Genomic DNA, 27874 nt, shown 5'->3' with positions numbered 1-27874 from the left:
ATCCTGAACTATAGAAACCATATGCCAAATCATAAAATTGCTGTCGCTACTGTAATTAAATTTTCTAGTATCAGGCAGCAATGGCTAGCCAGAAAGGTATTCTATTTTATACGTGAAACATGTTAATTAATATGAATTATATATTAATATATAATGTCTGCATACCTGGAAACTGGTGCTTATTTATGAGCTTTTTCTTTACATATTCTCTAACTTCAAGTTGCTTTTTCTCTCTTTTTATTTTTCTATGATTTACAGTAACAGCTTTCTTCAAATGTCTTGATGGATAATTTAACTAAATATATAATGTTATGTTCCAAATAATCTTTCTCTCAGAAAATTTTAGAAATTATGACATTTTCTTTTAACACTCAATACTGTTAATGAAAAGTTTACTCAGGACCTGATTTTCATTTAGTTATAGAAAAAAAAATGATCTGGTTATATGGTATTTACACTAAAGATCTTGTCCATATAGTTTTAAAATCTCGTGATAATAATTCTAGAAATTAAGGTCCTTCACTTTAATGTTTTATGGGGTCTTTTCAGTTTGATCATTGATATTTTTCCTCAGCTTTGTGAAAAAATACTATATTGCCTAATATTTCATTATCTCTACATTGCCTAATATTTCATTATCTCTACATTTTCTGATCTCTCTCTTCTCTCTCTCTGTCCTTTTCTCTCTTCTTGTTTTCTCTTAGAACCTTATCAGACATTCTGGATTAATCCTTGAGTGTTTTATTCAAATAATAAATTTTAAATTTGGTTTGACTATTTACAATTTGAAATACATATTTTGTTTCAAATAAGTCATTTTATAAAAACATCTTACATTTTCCCACTTTCTTAGAAGATAATTTTATTATTCTAAAGTTCTTTACTTTTCTCTGACTTATTTCTTATTCCCCCAGAGATTGATGCTCTATTTGTTAAATGAGGTTCTTCTCTTTTCTTTGTGTTGTGGGATTTTCTAAAGTGTTGGTGACATTTTGCTATTCTTTTACATTTGTGTAAAAGATTCATTAAAGGCTTAAATGACTTTTCTTCTTCCTTACAAGCTTGACCATGAGGACTACACGCTGTCCAAATGGGACTGTCAGACAGCCAAACTGTTTGCAAGCTGTGCATGGTGGCAGCTGCTAGGTTGCCTTGCCACACACACTTCCATAAATTTGGCCACTAAGGACATGATGAGCCCAAATTGACTTAGACAGTTTGTTATTGTAAGTAGAGCAGACAGCTTAAACTTCAGGCTTGTACAGTTCCCCTGGCTTACCAGTTCCCAAGGGCTGATGGTGCATCACAGACCCACTGTGCATATAGTCGGTCTGTGTCACAGGAAATCCCCAAGATTTCTAGCACTACCTTTATTTCCTTGGGATGTCAGCAAATCCTCATCAGGAATGAAAGGCAGAGGTTTTTATCTACTCTCCTGGAATATCACTGGGGAGTGAGCTATTTTCTATTCTGTTCTAGAATGTACTATTCTGTTTGTACAAATTAAGCAAATTGACTGTTAATATGGGGAAGTGAAGAAACATGAGGGATTTAGGGAAGAAAAATTAAAAAAAAAAAAGGTCTTCCAACAAGGAAACAATCTATCTGGAATGAGAAATTTAAAACTGTGCAAATGGGAAGCATGTAGGTGAGGAGCTCCCATCTCCACTACTGTACATAAATATTAGGCATTAGTAATGCCCAATTTGAGAGCCATAATCACTTCTAGGAAGATATCTTATTGGATGCCTTGCTTCTGTTTGGTAGAGGTGGGAGGTGGAGGGGTAGGAAGGAGAAGACATCAAAGTAACGGATTGTTGAGAAAGAAGTAAACTAACCAATGAGTCCAAATTAAAGTTGAAAGCATAATACTTTCAAATAATACTTCCATCTCAGCTTTCTCCCTAGTGCTCTCATTAATGTGTGGACATTAGTGGTGTCCATTCTGGACATTCTGTTCTGGTGATAAGGTGGGCCTATCGCAGTGACACACTACACGTTTAGTAATTTTTGTTCATCTGAAATCTCGTCAGTTTGTTCCTTGAGTTTCTTACATACACATATCATTTCACTTTCTTCTTCTTTATGTGGGAAAGGAAATAACCGAGAGTGTTGAGGATATCATGTTGAAGGAAACTTACCTTAAGAAAATAGTGCATTATACTGAGTCAAATGAAAACTGTAGGCTCTAATTGCTTCACAAATAATTGTGGTTTACTTTATATTACTGAGTAAAGTATAACCGTGAGGGTCGTGTTAATTTTTTATTTTTTGCTGTAGAATCTCCAAATTTGAAGGATATTTAAAATACAAAATGTAGTTGTTTTGTATGATTAGTTCAAGAGGTCTTTCTCATAAGGTTTAATTGAAACTATTATGTTCCATCTTTACTGAAAAATCTCTTAAAGTTCCCTTTAACACTAATGGTTAACAAAATTTTTGATGAACTATCTATTAAATAATAATTACTTGAAAGATTTCTTAAAATTTAATGAATAAAAATTATAAGGAATAGATTTAAAATATTAATACAATTTAATAGAATATTTAATGCATCTTTATTACAGAGAAGCTCATTGGTCTATAAGAGATCAACACATGAAAGCACATGTGACCATCTATTATTAATTGGATATTATTTTTATTACTACACATTCATAATTATTGCACATTCACTTGTTTTCTAGAGTTAATCACAAACATATTTTTATATATGCTCTCACATATCTGAAATTATTTAAAACCAAGGTGATAAATTTTTAATCTCAATATATTTTCATATTTTTAATTTTAAAATCATAACTATAAGCTGTATTTGAAGGTATTCTTCTTTTCAAGTTTGCCTAAATCATTTCCTTTGCCTGAATCCTGTGAAAATGTTAATGCGCAGTTGTGGTGGTGATGTGGTGACAGAGTGGATGGCCTTTGGGTGTTAGTTAGTACTGTATAGTACAGCTTTGAACACAGATGAAAATGGAGTTATTAAAAGCTATTCCTCATGGAAAAAGGAGCCTGGAGGGGTAGAGTCCCGTGGAGTTGCAAAGAGTCAGCCACGACAGAGCATGCATGTAGCAGGAGCATTCCTTTTTTATTTTGCATTTAATATTTCATTTTCTATATTTCAATTTAGATATGCTTTCTATTTACCACTAATATTCTAAAAAAAAGTTTAAGTTGAAATTTTTTGCTTTTTTGGCATTACTTGTAATTTGATTTTATTGCCACTTACAAAAGGCTCACTATTTGTTCTCTTATTTTTATATATTAAATTATCATTCCTATTTCCACTGCACTGTTTTCAATTTATAGCCATTCTGTTATTAGTAAAATAGAACCGAATGCTGCTTGAATAAAGGCGTCAATAAATATCCATGTAATTTTGTGTTCAATTTCATTTGTGATCCTTTTCACCTTAAAATAAAAGCAATGCATCATTAAAATTCCATAGTTTAATTTCATTATTTAGCTAACTTATTTGCATCCTATAGTCATTAGTCAAGGGAAAAGGTAATGAGATAAATTGACATAGCTTATTTCTAGTCAGTTAAAAAAAAAGACCTGAAGTTGTCTGTAAGAAAAAATAACTACTTCAGCTTCTGCAGCAACTGGATGACGTCCCAACTAAACCTTCCCAAATGAATTGAACAATTACTTAAAATTTTTTACAGTCACTAAACCAAATAAGATGAATGGAATGGATTGAAGATGCAACTAATGATGATTAGCGATTTTCTCAAGCTGGAATTTAACTTGTTTTTAATTCCTATGATAAATCATTACATAAATTTTATATTTTGCTAAAACTTAACCAGCCCTAGAATTCAAGACTCTTTTTTTAAAAACAAGAGGGAAAGTATGCAAATAAAATACTTTTGTGCCTATTAGACTTGTATGTGGTATTCAGCAAACTAAGCATGGGAAAGGAAAGTGAAAGTCACTCAGTCCTGCAAGACACTTTGCAACCCCATGGACTATACAGTCCATGCAATTTTCCAGGCCAGAATACTGGAGTGGGTAGCCTTTCCCTTCTCCAGGGGATCTTCCCAACCCAGGAATCGAACCCAGGTCTCTCGCATTGCTGGCAGATTCTTTATCAGCTGAGCCACAGGGAAACCAAGCCAAATAAGCTAGTAAAAGGAAAAACAAGACAAATTATAATTTTTAAACTGAAAGTAAAAAAATGTACAGTGTAACCAAAGATTGAAAAGAAAAAAAAAAAAAAAAAGGAAAGTCTATTGACTCTTTGAGACCATATTGGTTACAGACCACCAAGTGCCTCTATCCACGGAATTTCCCAAGCAAGAATGCTGGAGTGGGCTGCCATTTCCTTCTCCAGGGGATCTTCCTGACCCAGGGACTGAACTTGAGTCTTCTGCTTGGCAGAAGCACTGCTTAAGCACTCAGCTACCAGATTATTTAAATGTTAAAAATCTGTAAGACTTTCAGTAAATAAGGTTAAGAATTACCTATATTCCTGGACAAATTTTTTTGTAACTGAAACTGTTTAATACAATGTTAAAATATTTTATCATTTCAGGATATTTTTTATAGAAAAATAATGTACAATTTACATCACTAATTTTGTTTGAAACTTCACTGTTATAAGCTATGGTTGGAATTCTGAATTTTCCAAAATGTTCATAATTTCAAATAATCTTCTAAATTATTATTTATATGTAGCAAGTAAGCTCACTATTACAAAATAATTATATGAATTTAAGTAAAGTAATAAAATCTATTGGGATGAAAAATTTAAAAATCACAGTTAGTCTAAAGGACTAATTTAGAAAAATATATTTTTATTTTAGATGACCACACATTATATGGACAACACTATTTAATCCTCCAAAGGAATAGTGTATATTTTAAGAGATATTAAAATCCATGACCCTTCACTGGGTATGCTTCTGAGATTGAACAATGAAAACAAATCAGAGTCAATAAATAAAGATGTCAGCATAAAAAGTAGAATAGAAAAAGGAGCAGAAAAGAAAAGAAATCAAAGAAATATTATAAGAAGTGATATCCCAATTATTAAAATTTATATCAGTTTGGTTCAGTAAACTCATGTGTGCAATGTTAGAATTCAGGTGTTCAATGATAGAGAAGACTTCATTTTTACCCTGTGGGGATCTGTCAATATGAAAGATAACATATATTAGTTATCAAAATATTTTGCATTTAATGTGTTATAAGATACAGTGTATTTTCTCATGAGCTTAGTTCTACCTCATTCAGCATCCTAGCACTTTTATTTATTTATTGGTGTTTTTTTAAATCTTATCCTTTAAAAGCAAACATTTTGCTTAAGGTGTGTAGTTGGGAGGGTTTACCTAGTATGAAACATTTGTTTTAACTGGTCTTTATTAGCAGGACGGTTCTCATAAAAACATACATTTGATTCCTTATTTTATTTTACTAGTGCACACAAATAAATATGCTGTTAGGTATTAATGGAACTATTTTTCTTTTGTTTAGTAGAAATAAACAGGCAAAGAAAGAAAGCTGAGGTCATTTGACTCTCCAGGCAATTCATCCTATAAACCTACTTAACCAAGGTGTATACTGCATCCAATTTTAGTAATAGACAGCTGTTGAAATTAATTATTTGATTGTGACATTTCTTAGCTATTAATCTGTGTACACAAATATATATCTGGGCACTTAAAGTATCTTAATGAATTATCCCTAAAAAAAAAATAGAGCTACAACATGTATAGATTGACCTCAGATCAATATTTAATCAACAAACAACACTTCCTTCAAACATTTCAGTACTGAGTTGATTCATACCTGAGTACTTTACTTTAAAAAATGTGTTTATTGGAAAAGAAAACTCTAAAGGTTTCTGGTTGACTAAAAACATATCGGGGCAGGAAAGAGAGTGTGTTCTTAAAACTTTGGGTACAATATTACAAAATATGGATGCATCTGAAAACAAAACAGTAAATTTAAGAAACAAACCAAAAACTGGTTGCAAAGTGAGGCTTTGAGAACAAGGTCTGAATTTCCTAAGAAATAACTATTACAGTCTTGTTTTAAATTGCTGTTCAAAAAATGGAGAATCAAAATTTCCATTTGGAACTGTTTAAAAATGGAAAAAAAAAAAAAAGCCACCACAGTTCATTTTATAGGCCAGATTTCACTTGCTATACTGCTTTTGGCCAGGGAACAAATTAAATTTACAGTCACACATTTATTTCATGCTTTTAAAGTATTTTAACATATGTTTAAACTCATGTGGTAAAGTATGACTTTTTACTATTCTGTTAATTTCATTTGGTTGCTGTTAAAGGGCTTACCAGTTTTCATTGCTTTATCTCCAAATTTATGACCGTCTAACTATTTCTGTCTTGCCTTTAATGTAACATTTGTGTATGATTTTACTTCAGTAATCTAAGATTCCAGCTGCTTAACTAAAGATAAGATTTTCTTTACTTTCTGTTGATTAAATTAAAAACAAGATGATACTTCATTTGGAAATATTTCCAATTATGTATCTGTGTTTCAATACTCTTCACATTTCTCCTGGTTTCCATGTTTCCAGCATATTAAACAGGCCAGTAGGAAAGTATGTTGGGAAGAATACCCAACAAGCAACACAGCACATGGTCAACATGTAATTACTACTTATGCTGCCGCTTCCATTTCTGGGTGTTTCCTTTCGCTTCCTCTTTTCATTTTGTAATTAAAACTGCACTGAATTAAATATGCTTTCATTAGAAGTTGATGCGCTTTTTCATTAATGTGTGTCCTAAATTGCAATAATACTATGCATTTGAAAGGAGCTTGACAGATTTAAAAGAATTTGCATATTCATCTCCCAATTTTGATTTCCAAAATTACAGCTCACATAAATAGATGTTATTATTTCCTTTAAAAATAGAGTAACTGAGACTCTGGGAGATTAGGTCATATTTTCAAGGAATCTTGGCCAGTAATGTGCCCTGAAGTAGACACTCCAGGGTTCTTTCTTCTATAAATGGTTATCACTATTTTAAGAGTAAAGCAATTTCAGGTTGAAATTTATTGCTGACAGATTTATGTATTCAATAAGAAATCTACCCGCAAAAATAAAATACAATGAAGTTGTGTTTTCTTTCTGATGTTTTACATCTATTTACTGATTTGTTATCGCACTAGAGTGAATTAATCCAAGTTTCTTGATAAGATGGGCTTCCCAGGGTGGCTCAGATGGTAAAGAATAAGATAGTACCAGATTTGAATCCTAGCTGGGAAATTTATTAGTAACTAGATATAACTCACCTCTCAAAGCTTCAGTTTCCTCTTGATAAAGTAAGAACAGCAATCTTTTGTATTGCAATTGTTTATAAATTATAGTATGTAAGTTGCCTAGCAATAACTGGCATACATTATGTCCTCAATAAATGGTATTAAACTCATAAGAACAGATATTATACATAATCTTAGCTAAAAGGTCAAGAAGCTATAATAAACAGAAATTAGTACTATTTTTATTATTTAATGCTTAAACATATTACATATATTTCATTTTTGTAACTATAGTGCTAATATTATGTTTATGGGCTTCCCAGGTGGTGCAAGAGGTAAAGAACCCACCTACCAATGCAGGAGACGTAAGAGACTTGGGTTCAATCCCTGGGTTGGGAAGATTCCCTGGAGGAAGGCATGGCAACCTATTCCAGTATTCTTGCCTGGAGAACCCCATGGACAGAGGAGCCTGGCAGACTACAGTCCACAGGTTTGCAAAGAGTTACATATGACTGAAGGGACTCAGCACACACACACAGCACACATTGTATTTATACAAACAGTAAAATATGAATAGAACAGAAAATTCATGTCATTTTAAAGTAAAAAATAAAATATCAGGAGGATTAAGATAAATTTCTGAAATGACTATAGTCACTTCAGAAATATGTATTTTATATAAATCTGCATTTGATTTGATGGATCATAGATCTAAGCGTAAACACAAAACATTTAGAATATAGTATTGGAGAAACTGTAAAGAAGCTTGGGTATGTTAGTTAATAACATTAAGGTACAATATCTAAAGAATGATCCATGAAAGAGTACATTAATAAGCTGGACTTCATTAAAATCGAACACTTCTGCTCTGCAAAAGACAATGTCAAGGGAATTAGATGCCAGAATGCAGACTGGAAGGAAAAATTTGCAAAGACATATCTGATAAAAGATATCTTAAAATCAACAGTAAGGAAGCAAACAACAAATAAGCACATGAAAAGATCCCCTACTTCATATGTTATCAGGGGATGCAAATTAAAATAACTTTGAGATACCACTACACATCTATTTGAATGCCCCAAATCTGGAACACTAACAACAAACTTGCTGGTAAAGATGTAGAGCAACTCCTCCTCTTTGCTGGTGGGATTACAAAATAGTGCGGCCATTTTAAAGACAGTTGAAGGTTTCTGACAATACTACACATACTACTTTCACCATGCGATCCAGTAATCATGCCCCTTGGTACTTACCCAAAGGAGCTGAAAAATTATGTCCACACAATACCTGCACGTGGAAGTTCATGGAACCTTCAACTGTAGTTGAAGCAACCAAGATATCCTTGCTAGGTTGTTGTTCAGTCTCTAAGATATGCCTGACTCTGCGACCCTACGAACTGAAGTAAGCCAGGCTTCAATGTCCTTCATCATCTCCCAGAGTTTGATCAAACTCATGTCCACTGAGTCAGTAATGTTATCTAATCATCTCATCCTCTGCCACCCCCTTCTCTTGCCCTCAGTCTTTCCTAGCATTAGGAAATGAGTCAGCTGTTTATATTAGGTGGCCAAAGTATGATGGGAAATTAAAGCAAATTAATACCACAGCATAAAATGACATTAAGATCAATTCATCCCTAACAAATCCTGAAGAAGCTTAAGCTTGAAGCAACAAATCATAACATTTTAAAGGCATGAAACAATGCCCACAATAATTAATTAAAAACAGAGATTCAGAACTTTAGGGAAGGCCAGGCTCATTTCTATTTCCATGCACAAAATGTTGCATAGGAATTTAAAAAACAAAACCAAAAAAAGTGCAAACATAAAGCTCATCTGACTCAATGTTGACCAACTGAATATAAATCCTTCTGAGCAGAGCTGATTGTTTGTCATTTTTGTTTACATTTTGGTAGATGCATACAGTGAAATAGTGTGCAACTGTTAAACAGTTAAATTCAACTATGATTATATATTATATATTAAACTTATAATATTATAAATTGTTAAAATACATTGTGTATTAAAAACAAAAATATATTAAAAAATAAATGTAATTAGTTTAGCAAAATATCATTCATATGTTTTAATTCATTATTTTAATATAGTATATTTTAAAATAACACATATTTTTAAAATACATATTTATTTTTATTAGGAAACATGGAATATGAAAATTACACCTCAATAATTTGGAAATAATTTTATTGGAAAGATTTATGCTGCTGCTAAGTCGCTTCAGTCATGTCCGACTCTGTGGAACCCCATAGACAGAAGCCCACCAGGCTCCCCCGTCCCTGGGATTCTCCAGGCAAGAACATTGGAGTGGGTTGCCATTTCCTTCTCCAGTGCATGGAAGTGAAAAGTGAAGTGAAGTTGCTCAGTCGTGTCCAACCCTCAGTGACTCCATGGACTGCAGCCTTCCAGGCTCCTCCGTCCATGGGATTTTCCAAGCAAGAGTACTGGAGTGGGGTGCCATTGCCTTCTCTGGGAAAGATTTATAGAGAAAGGCAAAATAAGTGGAGCTATTATCTTTTCTTCTTATGAATGTAGGTTTTCTTATTTTATTAGCATGTTAATATAGAATTACAAAATGCAAGCATGTCTCAAATTTAACCTCACCTACTTATTTTGCTTTTAGTCAAGATGCAACCAGAAACTCAATGGATTAAACGATTTTCCCATAATTATAATAATTATGGAAGAGCATGGGTACAACATGTCTCATAATACACTCTCCAGAAAAATAGCTATAAAACTATTATCCTTAACTGTGTGTTTTTACTTTATTCTTTCATTATAAGTAGCTTCAAAACATTTTCTACTTATTCTATAAAATTCTCGTGGTTAATATCACATAAGATATAAAAATGCATACTGATTAACTGTAAGATCAAAACAGGAAATTTTCCATTCTCATCATCTCCATTTAATATCATACTGAAGATCTTAACCATCACAAATCATAAATAAAAATACAGTCACAGGTATACTAACTGCAAAAGAAATACACTTGTTAAAACATTTTAAACACAGAAATATAGAAAGTTGGAACTACAGTAGAAAAAAATTATTTTTCTCTTAGCTATTTGAGTGTTAAGTTGTTAACTTATCAACAAGTGAATTCTCTTACACATCTCAAAGTTGGTGCACTTGACTTCAAACTTACCTTAAAGGCACAATAAGCTAGATAACATAAATAATATACAAATAGATCAATGGAACAGAGTCAACCATTCATAAACAGGCTACTAAATATGGTCAGCTGAGTTTTAACTAAGGCATATGACAAGGATATATAGAGCCAACCAGTCCATTCTAAAGGAGATCAGTCCTGAGTGTTCTTTGGAAGGAATGATGCTAAATCTGAAACTCCAGTACTTTGGCCACCTCATGTGAAGAGTTGACTCATTGGAAAAGACTCTGATGCTGGGAGGGATTGGGGGCAGGAGGAGAAGGGGACAACAGAGGATGAGATGGCTGGATGACATCACTGACTCGATGGATGTGAGTTTAAGTGAATTCTGGGAGCTGGTGATGGACAGGGAGGCCTGGTGTGCTGTGATTATGGGGTAGCAAAGAGTCGGACATGACTGAGTGACTGAACTGAACTGATTGAACTGATGACATTTCAAACATTAAAGTATTTTCATAAATTATGCTAGAACAACTGGTTCATTACATAGATCTCCATATGGAAAAGAAAAACAATAAAAAACTACATTTCGTGTGTTATGATATACACAAAAATGTATAAATGATTGGGATGGAAAATATAAAACCATACATTTACCAGAAGAAAATATGGGGGAAGAATAATCTTATGACCTTAAGGTAATCAGTATTTTGTTAGACTCAGAAAGCACTAACCATAAAAAGAGAAAAACAAAAAGATAAAATGGACTTCATTAAAATTAAAAACTTAACATAAAGAAAATGAATGAGCCAACCAGAAACTGGCAGAAAATTATTTTAAATAACTATATATCTGACAAAAAACTTACATACAAATATAAACAACTCAAGGCTCAATTATAAAATCTCAACAACCAAATAAAATAGTGGGCAAAAGTAGAAAAGAACTGCATAAAGGGATTATATGTATGTTATATAATCATTAACCATTTTGTGCAGCCCCAGTAAAGATGCTCAACATTCTTTGTCCTGAGGGAAATGAGAGAAATGGAAATAAAGGCCCATATTGCAATTTCACTGCACACTCTACAGAATGGCTCAATTGGCAATGACATTGCCAACACGAATGTCATCCAGAACATTAAACAATAGAACCTCTCTTGGTGCTGCTGCTGCTGCTGCTGCTAAGTCGCTTCAGTCGTGTTCAACTCTGTGCGACCCCACATATGGCAGCCCAACAGGCTCCCCCATCCCTGGGATCCTCCAGGCAAGAACACTGTAGTGGGTTGCCATTTCCTTCTCCAATGCATGAAAGTGAAAAGTCAAAGTGAAGTTGCTCAGTTGTGTCCGGCTCTTAGCGACCCCATGGACTGCAGCCCACCAGGCTCCTCTGTCCATGGGATTTTCCAGGCAACAGTACTGGAGTGGGGTGCCATTGCCTTTTCCTCTCTTAGTGCTAAGGGTTTAAAATAGTATATACTATCAGTTCAGAAAATTAGAATTTTTTTCACTAAGTTAACCATATACCTAATCCATGGCCAGAAACTTCACTTCTATGCATTTGCCAAACACACACACACACACACACACACTCAAACATGTATACACAAAATGACCCAAACACTGATTAGAAAGTGACTGGATAAACAAGATGTGCCATACTAGTACAATGAACACCACTCAGCAGTAACAAAGAACAGACCACCGATTAGCATGCAGAAACTCAAAAAATATTATGCTGAGAAAAATCACATCCAAAAGAATATTTGCTTTATAAATTCACTTACATAAAATTCTAAATGAGGAAATATCAATTTTCCGGTGAAAGAAGTTAGAACAATGGTTGCCTGTTGTGGGTAGGAGGTTGACTAAGAAGTAACAGGGCTTTTCCAGGGTGATGGATATTTTACATCTTCATATGATTGCAGAGGTAGATGCATTTGTCAAAATTCATCAAATCATATTTAAGGTCAATGTGTTTTGCTATAGGTAAGTAAATAACACTTTAAAATTAAAAAATGCTTTTCTTAAGATTTATTGATAAAGTCTAATATGCCAGCAAATATTATCTCCCCATTCCTATAATTAATAATGTAATTATGTATATATGTTTCTTCCTTTGCTTTTTATCAGTTATGTTAATATAGAATTATAGAATGCAATGGTATCTGAAATTTGTTCTAAGCCAAATAATGCATTTTTAGGGATAATAAAACCAGAAACCCAGGGAATTGAATTATTTTCCCATAATCATACAGGGAATTAGTTGTAGAAAATGGATTTCAACATAGTTCTTGTGATCTACTCTCCCTAAAAATACCTACAAGGTTGTTTGTCTTAACTGTGTATTTTTTAATTTTGTGTTTAGCATGGTGGTGGTTTAGTCGCTAAATCTTGTCTGACTCTTGTGATCCCATGGACTGTAGCCTGCCAGGTTCCTCTGTCCATGGGATTCTCCAGGCCAGAATACCTGAGTGGGTTGCCATTTCCTTCCCCATGAGATCTTCCTGACCCAGGCATCGATCCCAGGTGTTCTGAAGTGCAGCAGGCTCTTTACAAACTGAGCTACAAGGGAAGTCCCTTGTGTTTAGCATAAGCAATTTCAAAAACCTTTTTAAAAAGTAAGTATATTATAAAAATAAAGAATATAGAATATAAATCAAAGGTAAAAATATTAATATTTGAGCATAGAGAATATATTATTAATTGAAAATAAAAATAATTCAAAATGAAACCATTTTAATCATTCCAGTTAAAAATGGGGGAAATAAACTGAATAGACATTTCTCCAAAGAATATATACAAAGAGCCAATAAGTTCATGAGATAATGTTTAACATCGCTAAATCCTTGTGCTGTGTTGTGTTGTGCTCAGTCGTGTTTGACTCTGTGCAACCCAAACTAAACTCTGTGTAGACTGCCAGGGCCCTCTGTCCATGAAATTTTCTAGGCAAGAATACTGGAGTGGGTAGCCATTTCCTACTTCAGGGTATCTTCCTGACCCCGGGATCAAGTCATATCTCTCTGTCTCTTGCACTGGCAGGTAGATTCTTTACCAGTGCACCACCTGGGAATTCAGTGGTAAAGAATCCGCCTGCAGTGTAGGAGATGTGGGTTTGATCTCTGGGTCAGGAAGATTTCCTGGAGAAGGAAATGGTAACCCACTCTGGTATTCTTACCTGGGAAATCCTATGAACAGAAGAGCCTAGTGGGCTAAGGTCCGTGGGGTTGCAGAGTCAGACAGGACTTACCAACTAAACAACAACAAACACCTGGGAGTCCTTAGTGGAATTCAAATCAAAACATCTGAGATCTCATTAGGATGCTTATTATCAACAAAACAGGAAAGAACACAACAACTGTTGGCACAATGTGGAGAGATTTGAACCACTCTCCATTGTTGCTGGGAGTATAAATGACACAGTCCCTGGGGAAACAATATGTTGCTTCCTCAAAAAATTAAATACAGATTCATCACATGATCTAGAAAGTCCACATCTGGGTATATATACAGCAGTACTGACAGCTGAGTCTCAAATATTTATTTCTATAAAATAATTATTCACAATAGTCAAAAGCGGTAACAACCCAAATGTTCATTGACAGAGGAATGGATAAATAAAATATGGTTTGTACATACAACAGGATATTATTCAACCTTATGAAGGAATGGCTTCCCAAAACATGTTACAATATGATGAACCTTAAAACATTATGTTAAGTGAAATAAGCCAAACACCAAAGGACAAATATTGTGTGACTCATATGAGTTTCCTGGAACAGGCAAATTCACGGGGAGAAAATAGAATAGTGGTTACTAGTGGCTCAGGTAGAGGGTAAAGGAAAATTATTGTTTCATAGATACAGAGTTTTAGTCCGGGTTGATGGAAATTCTCTGGATGGGTACTAATGATGGTTGTTCAAAACTATGAATGTTTCTAGGGCCACTGTTTTGTATACTTAAAAATATTTAGATGGTAATTTTTATGTTATGTATATTTTACCACAATAATAAAATAAATTTAGAAACTTTTTATTAGTGTACTAATTTTAATATAGCTGATATGTAATACTGCTTATACTTATGTGAAAAGAAATGTAATAAATGTATGCTTCTAAAGTTTTATTGAGATATTTTGAAATTAACTTTTATTGTCAGAAACACAGCTTTGCCTCAGAACCAGCAGAGTAATTTCTAAAATAATTTGCGCACATTTATATTATTTCAAATGACTCCATCCTTTTCCTAATTTCAATTACTTATTGTTACAAAATTTTAGTAGACTTACTAAACATATTTCAAATGCCTACCTTCCCCCCCCCCAAATTGTTATTCTTTATTGCGAGGCAATTGTCATTTGTGTATGTTTATGTGGGCAGATGTCTGCTTTCTTTGAAATATATTTTTGCCTGAAAAAGATCCAAATTTCTGTTGCACTGTGAATCCATTATTTTCTTAGAGCTATTAATCTGCAGAAATTTTTGCCTATGTTTTTAACAGTGACAGAAGTCTTTGTATTCAATTTTGTTTTCACTGAAAACAATAAGGCTAAAAATATTTATGTGGGGTTTGTGTAGAGTCATCAAGCCCCAGTTCTGCCTGGAAGAAGGGAATGTTGCTCCAACTGTATGAAATCACCTTTAAGAACTGTCTCAACTTCAGAGAGCTATCTCACCCAAACTTATGTTTGTGAAGGAAGTTCACATCCCTAATCTGATGGAGACAGAGGTGAAAGGGCCTAGCCGTTTCAATCCTACAGCTGATAGGATATTTAAACTCAAGATATCCCAAGATGTGGATTAGGGTCATAGGGCCTGCATCACTTACTAATTCTCTTCATTCTCCTCATTCTCACATCTCTCTTCCACAAGTGTTGATACCTAAGAAACTCCTCACACATGTTTTGAAAGGTTATCTCATGCAACATGTAAAATATATACTATTGTTGATTGTTATCTGATTACTGCTAAAATTGACACAGTAAACTGTTCTCTGCATTTTGATCTAATCATACCCAGAATTTATAGACTACCTCTAGAGAATATCTAGAAAATGTCTGATTGGGATACGTTTTTCATCTAATTTGTTTTGGAACCATTTAAGTTTTTCCAATAAGGAAAAATACTACTCTTTTGAAAGGTTTGAAATAATATTGATTTTGCCAAAGGAAGTTATGATCTGGCCAGACTCATGGTAGTGTGAGATGAAGAATTTATTCATAGCTGCTGATTTTGAAATCCTAGCTTATTACCTATTTTAATAAAGATCTGTTCCTGATCTAGCCTTTTTCAAAATGTGTTCTGAGAAAAAGAAAAGAAGCAGTGTCCATTAGCTCATTCCATCTCTTAGAGGTTTCAAATTACTGGAAGAGGAATTTTGCGTCAGAAAAGACCCAGTTTAAGAGTCTGAGAGGAGAATCACTTTTCAGTCTTCTTTCACTTTATTGTGGCATTCATCATAATTAGCATTTTAGTGGTCAGTTGTGGGTTGCATATATAGGGTAAATATATTAATAAGCTATATGCTTCACTACATTTTATAGTGAGATTCATGATGAACCTTGACAAAACTTGATGAAGGGAAAGATTTTAAGAAGTTGGACAAAAAGATGTGAGAAGTAACAGAAACAGCTTTAATTAAACTAAAAAAAAATTGATTAATGCTAAAAGCCACAGGGGTCAGCATTAAGAAAATACTTCAGAGAAAGGAAAGAGTGAACAATGATATGAAAGGAGAATGAATTAAGTCAGAGGCCAGGCAAGCACTATTATTCAGCTTTGAGTCAAAGTCAGTATAAGAACAATGAAAAACTTAAGAGGAAGTTCCATGAGATCCATAAGAACTGAAGTTAAGACACTGGTTAGAGTACAGAAATAGGAAAGCAAGCAAGCAAGAAATGACTAATGTTTATTGAGTATTTACATCATGCCAGAAAACGCTTAATATATTTCATAAATTAATATATTCAATACTATGTTCATGAAAAGAACGTTGCCGCTGAGTGGTAATCTTTAGCAATTAACTCTCTGGAGGAAGGAGGCCTGATTGTTACAGTTTGCCAATTTCCATGCTGTAAATACCATACCATGCTCAGTTTAAAACTACCACCAAGACATTAGCAGTCATGGGATCTAGTAGGCATGAATTAGCTCCGGCATACTACTACTTCTATGTTTAGTTTAAAAGTGAAAAACATAAATACAAATTATAAATCCAGGCAGACAAGGATGGACTTCATGTAAAGCTTTTCTGATTCAAAACTCCATGATATTTTTACCAAACCAGTCTTTAGGAAAAGCAAAATAAAAAAACAAAAAATTGTCCAGAATGGGGTGGAGAAATTATATATTCCTAGTACTCTGGCTGAGCTAGAAGTTAAAATTAATTAAAGGCTTAAAATCACCTGAGAAACCCAAGAAATGGAGTTAGAAGAATAAAGTCCACCACCCCCTGGACATCCAGAATGAAGCTTTTGAAACTTGCCTTACAACTCCTAGTTTAAAAAGAACAATACGTAGAGAGGATTTCCCTCCAATACAGTATTATAAAAGAAAAATAATAATAATAAAATAAAACAAGTAAAGAAATTTAGGAGATCAAGAAGGAAAAATGCCAGCCTCATGTTTAAAGAAACCAAAGAATGCCCTAAAGTTACCCATATGTGGTGAATTTTTAACTGACAGGAGGAAAAGACACTAAGAAAGAATACTTGGAGCTGAGGATCTAAGAAAATTTTGGCAGAATTCAAGTTGACAAAATATTTGACATTACATGACAAAAAAAAAAATCAAGACCCTCTTATTTAGCTAAAAGGGAATGGCTATATGGACTAATGACAGGAGTAAAGAGGATTAGTTTTGACACATGAATGGCAGGTAAAATGAATCAAACAAGAAAGTCATAATTTAGAGGAAACTATGCTAGCATGAGACTGATGAAGGGAAAGAAATTATATTTTGAAAAGTCTGAGAGCCACTAATTTGAGCTGGCTGCAATGAAGTAAAATTAAACAAATGAAAGCCTTGTCTCTTATTCACACCACACTCACATTTTGTTCACATCATACTCACATGTACACAGAATTACTGACTTGCACTCTTGTCTCTGCTTCACATATTGCCTGTAAATAACTGGACTAGGACAAACATTATAATAATTGATTAGTAGAAATAGACCAGCTTTAAACCTGAATAATTATACTAGAATAAGAAAAAAAGAGCAAAAAATAGGATCAATGGACAAATACAAAAAGTGGTTATCAGGATATTATGATGCAACAAGCATGTATTTTGTTTTATGAAAACAATTAAAAGTATAAAGCAATTTATGTGAAATTCCAAAATATCATACAGATAATGATTTACATAATAAATTATTTTAAACCACATAAGAATGATGAGCACAACATTCTGGATAGCAGCAATTAATTATTTTTGAAAAAGTAACAGAAAATGAGTTTCATGAAATGAGAGTCCAAATATTGACATAAAAGTTGATATTATATAATTTAACAACAGAGAAAGGGATTAAAATATAAACAGAATTCATGCAAAAAGAATGAAGAGAGCAAAATGGGACAATAATAAAGGAAACAAAATAGACAGTAGAACTTGCTGTAAACATAGAAGATAAAAGAGAAGACTATATCTGGAAAGAAAGCAAACTGAGTTAGAAAAAGCAAAAAAGATTTAGCAAAAATAAGCTGAAAAACAAAAATCATATGATCATATCAATATATGCACAAAATCTTTTGACAAAATACAACACTCATTCATGTTAACAACTTTAAGTACATAAAGGGTAGAGGTGAACTTCAACCTAATAAAGATTATCTACAAAAGCCTACAGTTTACATCATACTTAAAGGTAGAAAACTTGAAGCTTTCTTACTAGGATCAGGTACAGTGAGATGATGACTCCTCTCACCACTCCTTTCGACATGATACTAGAAGTTTTAGCTAGTGCAATAAGACAAGAGAAAGCAATACAAGGTGTACATATTGAGGGGAAAAAATAGCATTATTCATAGATGACAAAACCAACTATATAGAAAATCTGAAAGAATTAACAAAATGTTGTTGAAACTTATAAGTGATTATAGCAAGGTTGCAGGATACAAGGTTAGCATACAAAAGTATAATTTTCCTATACACCAGCAATGTGTAAGTAAAATCTGAAAGTAAGGACACTGATATCATCACATTCGTTGTTGTTGCTGAGTTGTTAAGTTGTGTCTGACTTTTTGGGACTCCAGGGACTGTAGCCTACCAGGTTCCTCTGTCCAAGAGATTTCCCAGGCAAAAATACTGGAGTGGATTGCCACTTCCTTCTTGATGCAGGGATCAAGCTCACATCTCCTGCATTGGCAGGCAGATTCTTTACCTCTGACTGAGACTCCAGGGAAGCCCCAGTATCATTACCAAAATTAAAAACCTATATATAAATCTCAAAAGGATGTACAAAATCCACAGAATAAACACTAAAAACATGCTGAAGACTGAAATCAAATAAGAACTAAAGAAATGAGGAGAAATTGTATGTTCATGGATAGAGTCAATATCATCAAGATATCAGTTCTTCCCAACTTGATCTAGAGATTCAAGGCAATCTCAATTAAAATCTCAGCAAGTTATTTTATGGAGAATGACAATGTTTATATAGAGGGGCAAAAGCCTTGGGGCCAAAACAAAACTTAAGGGAAAGAATGAGATTGAAGGACAGACACTATCCAACTTTAAGACTTATTATAAAACTATACTAATCAAGAGAGGGAAGTATTTGTGCAAGAAGAGACAAATAGATCAGTGGAGCAGAATAGAGAGCCCACAAATAGACTTACATATGTATTTAACTGGTCAGTGATATGGAGCAAAGGCAATACAATAAAGATAGTCTTTACAGCAAATTGGTGTTAGAATAACCAGACATCTACATGCAAAAATTAATCTGGACACAGGCATATATCCAACACAAAACCAAACTCAAATTGGACCACAGATCTAATTTCAAAACCATACATCTCCTAGAAAATAATTTGCGAGAAAACCTCAATGACCTCAGATACGGTGATATATTTTGGATATAATACCAAAGGCACATCCATGAAATAAATAAATGACAAGCTGGACTCCATCAAAATTAAAAATGTCTGTTCTGTGAAAGAGAATGGCAACTGAATGAGAACCCAGGCCACAGACCAGATGGAAATATTTGAGAAAATGCTGTTTTTGATAAAGGACCAGAACACATGAAGAACATTTAAACATCAACAGTAAAAGTAAAGAACTCAAGCATAAAATAGGTCAAAAATCTTAAGAAGATACAAGGATAGGAAATAAATATATGAAATGATTTCCCATATCATATGTTATCTGGAAAATGCAAATCTAAATGACAATGAGATACCACTATCTATTAGACTGGCCAAAATCTAGAACACTGACAATATCCAATTTTGGTGAGGATCTGGAACAACAGGAAACCTCATATTTTGCTAGTGGGAAAGCAAAATAGTACAGCCAATTTGGAAGATACTTTGCTGATTTCCTACAAAATTAAGCAAACTTTAACCATTTGATCCAACACAGTATTTCAAGGAAGGAGTTGAAAACTTCACAAAACATGTACACACGGATGTTCACAAAACAACTAGACATGGAAAACTTATGTTCAAAAAATACCTAGAGGCAGTTCTCTCTATAAATGTCAAATCTCAGAAGCAACCAAGATACCCCTCAGTAGGTGAATGGATAAAACTATGACACATCCAGACAAATATCATTCAGCACACACACACAAAAAGAGCTATGAAACCATGAAAACACAAGGAAGACCCTTAAATTCATATTACTAAATGAAGTAAGCCAATTTGAAAAGGTTGAATACTGTGTGACTGCAACTATGTAACATTCTGGAAAAGACAAAACTGGAGAGAGTAAAAGGTTACTGGTTGTCATATTTAGGGGATTGGGAGGGATGAATAAGGAGAGTATTGTCCCTATGATTTCATCACAATGATATGTGTCATCATATGTTGCCCAGACTCATAGCATGTACAACATGGAAAGTCAACTACAAAGTAAACTATGGACTTGGAATGATTATGATGTGTCACTGTAAGTTCATCAGTCATAACAAATGCACCACTCTGGTGGGGGATCTTGATAACTGCAAGGGTATGCACAAGTCAAGGCAAGGGATATATGTAAAATATCTGCACCTTCCTCTCCATCTTTTTGTGAACTTATGCTCTTAGAAAAGCTTTAAAAAATAAACTTGTCAAAATATTAAAAAAAAAAAAAAGAAAAGCTTTAAAAAGCAAATTTAAACAAAAAGGAAATAATTTATGAGAATAATTTTATAGTGAAGATGCCATTTTAATCCAATAATCATAGTGATCACCAAGAATAGCAGAATTTGAAACCTTGCACCCCCTGATAAGAGGCAATGAGAACAGAATCACTTGTGTGATTTCCCATTAAAGATGCATAGTTCAGTTCAGTTCAGTCGCTCAGTCATGTCCAACTCTGCGACCCTATGAATCGCAGCATGCTAGTCCTCCCTGTCCATCACCAACTCCCGGAGTTCACTCAGATTCACATCCATCGAGTTAGTGATGCCATCCAGCCATCTCATCCTCGGTTGTCCCCTTCTCCTCCTGCCCCCAATCCCTCCCAGCATCAGAGTCTTTTCCAATGAGTCAACTCTTCACATGAGGTGACCAAAGTACTGGAGTTTCAGCTTTAGCGTCATTCCTTCCAAAGAAATCCCAGGAATGGATTGGTTGGATCTCCTTGCAGTCCAAGGGACTCTCAAGAGTCTTCTCTAACACCACAGTTCAAAAGCAAAGATGCATAACCCAAATCTAATTATGAGAAACCATCAGACATGCGCAAATTGAAGAACATTCAGAAGATAAGTGGCTTGTAATCTTCAAAAGTGTCAGGATCAAGAAATTAAAGAATCATTGAGAACTATGTCAGAAAACAGAAATAAACAAAAGAGGCATGACAACTAACACCATGTATGATTGCGAACTGCCTCGATTTTCCATAAATAATGATACTGGAAAAAGTGGCAAAATTTGAATGGAGTCTGAAGTAATGTCTATAATGCACCAGTGTTAATTTCCTGATTTTGATGGTATGTTGTCGTTATATAGGAAATAAACACTAAATTACTTGAGTTTGGAATAACATGATTTAGAGAGAAATGAAAAAAGAATGAAAGAAGTTTCTTCCAAGAAGATATCAGAACAAGGGAAACAACTTAGAAAACAAAAGAAATAAATAATTTAACTCCATGAAAGTAACTGAATAATTTATTTACAGATACACACTCAAATGGTAAAACACAGTTTATACTAGGGAATATATATTTGCAATTCCTAATAAAACTCATAGGAAGAGACCTTCATTTTCAGATATGGCAGAGAAGTTATTTGGAAAAATTATGTTAAAAACAATTTGAAATGCTGGAGAGAATATAAACAACAGTTCTTTTAAAGTAACAAAGACAAGGCGAGATGACAGAACCATGTATAATGGGAAATAAACACCTTAGGTCACGTATGTCTGTAAGTAGAATAGCAAATCATAAAGCTGCTTTTACTATGTGAATATGTTTATAAGAGAAAACTTGTTTTTCACGTTTGTTGTACTTCTTGTATAACAGGTACACAATTCAAGGCTAAAGATGTAGACTCAACATTCAAACACTTAACAGTTAAAACCAGTTGCTCATGCTATAGAATTAGAAAGAAAATTACCTTACTGTAAGCAAACCTGGAGGAATAGAGGGGAAAAGGCTTAAGTAATTAAAGGTTAAAAAAAAAAAAAACTGACCATGACAAGATGAGCCTCAATAATATTTTGAGCCATGTTAATTTTTCTTAAGTGAACCAGAGAACCCTAAAGATAAAGCTTGAAAGAAGTCAGATAGAAACATGTGAATTATCTTCAAAGAAGAAGCAGAGGGTCAGCTGATTTCTCAGAAACAGCAATCCATTCATAATCCAGGGAGCAGAGAAATGCTACTTAATATAGCTATCACTTTCAAATTCTGTAACCACAAAAATTAACTTTTTAACACAAAGCCAAAAATACCCTCAGATAAAATAAAGTTGAAGATACCATCACTAGCACATACACTAATGAATATACTTATTTCATAGCAAAGGCAGATGATCTCTCACTGAAAGTCTAATATATAAGGGGAAATAGTGAAGAAAATGGAAAATGTGTGAATAAATCCAAACAAATAAAGAACATAAAAGTCAATGACAGTATAAGTCAGGTGGACAGGAGGTGAACAGTGATAAAATATTCTGTGGTGTTTTTACAATTCAGCCTCCAGATAACATTACATATTAAAGACGTTTCACAAGAAAAACACTTAGGAAGGAATATGAGAATCTGGTCAAGGCATTAAAAAAAAGTTCATGTATATGAGGAAAAGAATGTAAGCACTATTCAAGCTACTCTTTCTTTAGAAAATAAAATTATTTAATTATCAATGTTTCTAAATTATAGCATAATTTCTTTCAAATTATAGCATACTAAATAATATGTTTTATACATTTTTTATTTCCTATAAATTAATAGCAAATATTAGATGGGTTTTGAAGATTTGAAAAAAAATCTTTTAATTTTCCTCATTGACTATTAAAATGATATTGCATGGTTTCGCTTACACAAACCTTTTTATAGTCCCATATGACCATAGAAAAAGAGGACTTTCTGTGCTGTTCCTCCTAAAAATGCCTCTAACACGGGCTCCACATACTTTTGTGTTTGTGTGAAGAAGCAGAAAATAAATATTTGAACTTCGAGGGCTACACACAATATCTGCACCATAGCCTTCCTCTTTTTCCTCTTAAAAAAATATCTAGCCTTAAAAACATATATAAATTCTTTCTAGACCATGAGCTAAGAAGCTTTCTAGATTTAGCCCATCAGCCTATATGTCAAAATATTTAACAGATGCCAAAAATGAAATTTAGAAAAAACTAAGTCAAGAAGGAAAGAGAACCTGAGAAATCCTATAACCATTAAAGAAAATAAGTCAATAGCTCACATTTCCCTATAATAAAACAATTGTAAAGAAGAAATTTCTAAACGAATTCTAGATATTATTCAAGAAAGCATTAATACAATTGCATACACAAATTATTAAGATATAAGGTAACAGAAAAAGTGGTAATACTTTCTGCCTCATTTTATGTGACTGTCGTAATTTTGATGTCTAAATATAATAGGAACAGTAATTTTACTGAGTGATATCTTGTATGAAAATGAATGATTTTATTTCCAGTACGACCCAGCAATCCTACTGCTGGGCGTACACATCGAGGAAACCAGAATTGAAAGAGACACGTGTACCCCAGTGCTCATCACAGCACTGTTTATAATAGCCAGGACATGGAAGCAAGCTAGATGCCCATCAGCAGATGAATGGATAAGAAAGCTGTGGTACATATACACAATGGAGTATTACTCAGCCATTAAAAAGAATACATTTGATTCAGTTCTAATTAGGTGGATGAAACTGGACCCTATTATACAGAGTGAAATAAGCCAGAAAGAAAAACACCAATACAGTATGAAAGTAAAAGTGAAGTCGCTCAGTTGTGTCTGACTCTTTGCGACCCCGTGGACTGTAGCCCACCAAGCTCCTCCGTCCATGGGATTCTCCAGGCAAGAATACTGGAGTGGGTTGCCATTTCCTTATACTAATGCATATATATGGAATTTAGAAAGATGGTAACAATAACCTTGTATACAAGACAGCAAAAGAGACACAGATGTATAGAACAATCTTTTGGATGCTGTGGGAGAGGGAAAGGGTGGGTGATTTGGGAGAATGGTATTGAAACATGTATAATATCATATAAGAAACAAATCATCAGTCCAGGTTCGATGCATTATACAGGATGCTTGGGGCTGGTGCACTGGGATGACCCAGAGGGATGGTACGGGGAGGGAGGTGGGAGGGGGGTTCAGGATGGAGAACACGTGTACACCAGTGGCGGATTCATGTTGATGTATGGCAAAACCAACACAATATTGTAAAGTAATTAGCCTCCAATTAAAATAAATAAATTTAAATTTAAAAAAAGAAAATGAATGATTTTATACAAGTAGAAATTTTAAACAAAGAAAGAGCAAATGGAATTTGACAATATAAAGCTTTATATCATTACCAGTGTGGCCTATTTCCAAATCTTAAAGTTTAGTTCAAATAAGAAAAATAAGGTAATCCCTTGGTAACATACTGAAGGGAAAATAAAGAATTCAACAGATGGATACCTATATTTGACAATATTTCATACTCATTTATGATTTAAAAGCATAGCAAACTAGGATTAAAAGAAAATCCTTCAGTCCTATAAAAATGTCTTTTAAAACAACCTTAAGAAACTTCACAATTAATGATAACATGTTGAGCACTGTGATTTTGAACTGTGCTGTTGGGGAAGACTCCTGAGAGTCCCTTGGACTGCAAGGAGATCCAACCAGTCCTTCCTAAAGGAGATCAGTCCTGAATATTCATTGGAAGGACTGATGCTGAAGCTGAAACTCCAATACTTTAGCCATCTGCTCTGAAGAGCTGACTCATCTGAAAAGACCCTGATGCTGGGAAAGATTGAAGGCAGGAGAAGAAGGGGATGACAGAGGATGAGATGGTTGGATGGCATCATCAACTCAATGGACATGAGTTTGGTAAACTCCGGGAGTTGGTGATGGACAGGGAGGCCTGGTGTGCCATCGTCCATGGGGTCACAAAGAGTTGGAGATGACTGAATGACTGAACTGAACTGTTGAGCACTTTTTAAAATTAAGAACAAAATATAGTCCCTCTCATATCATCTATTCAATATTCTATTGGAGTTTTTTTCAATGCAGAAAGACAAGTCAAAAAAAAGGTTGTTCCTTTTTTTTTCTTTGATCCAACTCACACTCTTCCCATCAGAGAGTGCTACGAAAATTCCCTCCACTTCACAGCAAGACTCTAATGTTCCCTGTGTGTGACTTTTCCAATTTCTCTCTCTCCATTCCCTTTAAGATCCACTATGGTAAGAATTCTGGACCCACATCATTGGAACCATAAAAGTAAGTTCACCTAGAATCTCCATGAACCGAAAGTCAATAGAACTCTCCACGTATTTGACTTAGCAGCTGTTGACTCAGTTAACACATTCTCCTCTCCAAATACGTTCTTTGCCAGTCTTCTAAGACACTCCAAGCTCTTAGTTTTCCTCACAGTTCAAAGAATACTCTTTCTTGGTTGTATTTGTTATTTTCTCTTCTTTTGTCCCACATCCTCCTCCTTCTCACACACACATCCTAATGTGGGTTTGTTCTTGAAAGCAGCTTTATTTCACTTATGACTACATTCACTTTCTTGATATCTTACAGTCCCATCTTCCATCTATATGCTGATGACTTTTAAGAGACCAGTTTAGAAGTCTTTCCTGAACTCATATAATCACAAAATTCCATTTATTTTAACATATCCAAAGATGAACTCGAGATTTTACTCTTAATGCTCTACCACTGAAAATAAAAGCAAGCCAATTTTCAGTTGCTCAGCCCAAAATGTTTTGAGTCATCTGTAACAATGCTCCCTAACATCTATGCATGAAACTACACCAATTTCTACTGTGCCAACTTTAAAGCCAGAAGTCAGACTGATATTTTAATAACTTATTTCATACAGTGTCAATCTTCTGCTAAAAATTCTACAATATCATCCCATTTCAACTCAGAGTCAAAGACAAAATACAGTATCTTATGTCTTTGCTTCCTATAGTTGCTGTAAAATCACAAACTTTAGTTACTTAAACCACCACAAATTTATCCTCTTACAGTTCTGGAGGTCAGAAGGCTAAAGCAAGGTGTTGGCAGGGCTCTGCTCATTCTGGAGGCTCAAAATGAGACTCTGTTTCTTTGCCATCTCCAGCTGTTGCAGGGTCTATGCATTCCTTGTCCCCTGTTCCTTTCTTCCACATTTAAAGCTTGTTACTCTAATCTCTGGTTCCATTGTGGCATCCCTTTCCTTTGATTTTAACCCTCTTGCCTCACTCGTAGAGGGAACCATGGGACTACATGGGGATCACATAGGAAATCCAGGATATAATCTCTCCTATCTCAAGAGCTTCAAATTTACTACAGCTACAAGTCTCTGTTTGCAATTTAGAATAACATATACACAAATTCTGAGAATCAGGATGTGGATATCTTTGGATGTCAGAGGATGAGTTAGCTGGATGGCATCACCAAAGCAATTGGCATGAACTTGGGCAAACTCTGGGAGATGGTGAGGGACAGGGAGGCATGGCATGCTACAGTCCATGGGGTCATAAAGAGTTGGACACAAATGGGTGACTGAACAATAACAATAGTCTTTGAGGGAATTATTCTGTCTACCACATTCTGTAGGATCTGTGCATACTGTTAAACTTTCTGCCTTCCCCTTCGGTTTTTATTGTTGTTGTTGCCTCTTTTGCCCCAGGCACACATACCTCCTTGCCTTTCCTTGAATATTCATGGGGAATCTCTTGATTTAAAATATTTGTAGTAACTATTTCATCTTGATGCAAAAAAAAAAAAGAAAGAAAAATGTATTCCATTAATAGCTATTAGTTACCCCTTTCACTTCCTCCAAATCCTTTGCTTAAATATCACCTTTTTAGTGATGAAGTTTTGACCACCATCACCTGCTCTGTTCCACCCCTCAATATGTATTACCTTGCTTTCTCTCTTCTTTTCTTTATAAAAAAATATTTTCTTTACTTGGCTACACTGGGTCTTTGCTGCAGCATGTGGGATCTCATAGTTACAGCATGTGAACTCTTAGCTTTGGAATATAGAATCTAGTTCCCTGCCCAGGGATTGAACCCAGGCCCTCTGCATTGGGAGCATGGAGTCTTAGTCACTCGACCACCAGAGGAGTACCTCTCTCTTCTTTTCTGATAGCAACTTTTATCATGTAACATACCATAAGACTACTATATTTATTATATTTATTTTTAATTTCCTGCATTTCCCACCAAAAAAAAAAAAAGTGAGCTTCATGACGCAGGATGTGTTGTCTTTTATTCAGAGATGTAACCTGGTAACCTAGAGTGTATCTAAAAATAATAAGTGCTCCACACCTATTATGGATTTCAGAATGAAACAACCAATAAGCAAGGAACAGATGACCTGAAGAAATGGTTGATAGAACACTTGAAAAACTTGTTGACACACACACACAGTTTATTGTTATTTAGGAAAATGCCAATTAAAACATCAGATTTAAAAAAAGAAGAGTCTAAAAATAACAAAATTGAATCTCTACTTAGAATAAAAGAAACCATTGCATACTGACAGTGGGATAATGCACTGGTTAAATTTGAGGAAACTAAAATGGCAATACTTGGAAAAATTGAAGCTAGGCACACAGTAAAGATCAGCAAATTTACTCCTAATTATATACTCTTTCAATGTACATAAGCAAGAGAGTGCATG

At 34.2% G+C, this 27874-nt stretch overlaps 1 protein-coding gene and 1 pseudogene across 1 annotated transcript in view; both read right to left on the bottom strand.

Moving 5' to 3' along the window:
• The window catches only part of LOC138421805 (cadherin-10), a 187446-nt gene that overhangs the window by 75335 nt on the left and 84237 nt on the right, over positions 1 to 27874 (bottom strand). The gene's annotated exons all lie outside the window — the stretch shown is intronic.
• LOC138422048 (U2 spliceosomal RNA) lies at positions 7345 to 7451 on the bottom strand (annotated as a pseudogene).

The sequence above is a fragment of the Ovis canadensis genome, chromosome 16 (genome assembly GCF_042477335.2).
Source record: "Ovis canadensis isolate MfBH-ARS-UI-01 breed Bighorn chromosome 16, ARS-UI_OviCan_v2, whole genome shotgun sequence".
Lineage (NCBI taxonomy): Eukaryota > Metazoa > Chordata > Mammalia > Artiodactyla > Bovidae > Ovis > Ovis canadensis.
Note: the sequence above shows the minus strand (reverse complement) of the source record. Positions and strands in the feature narration are given on the sequence as shown.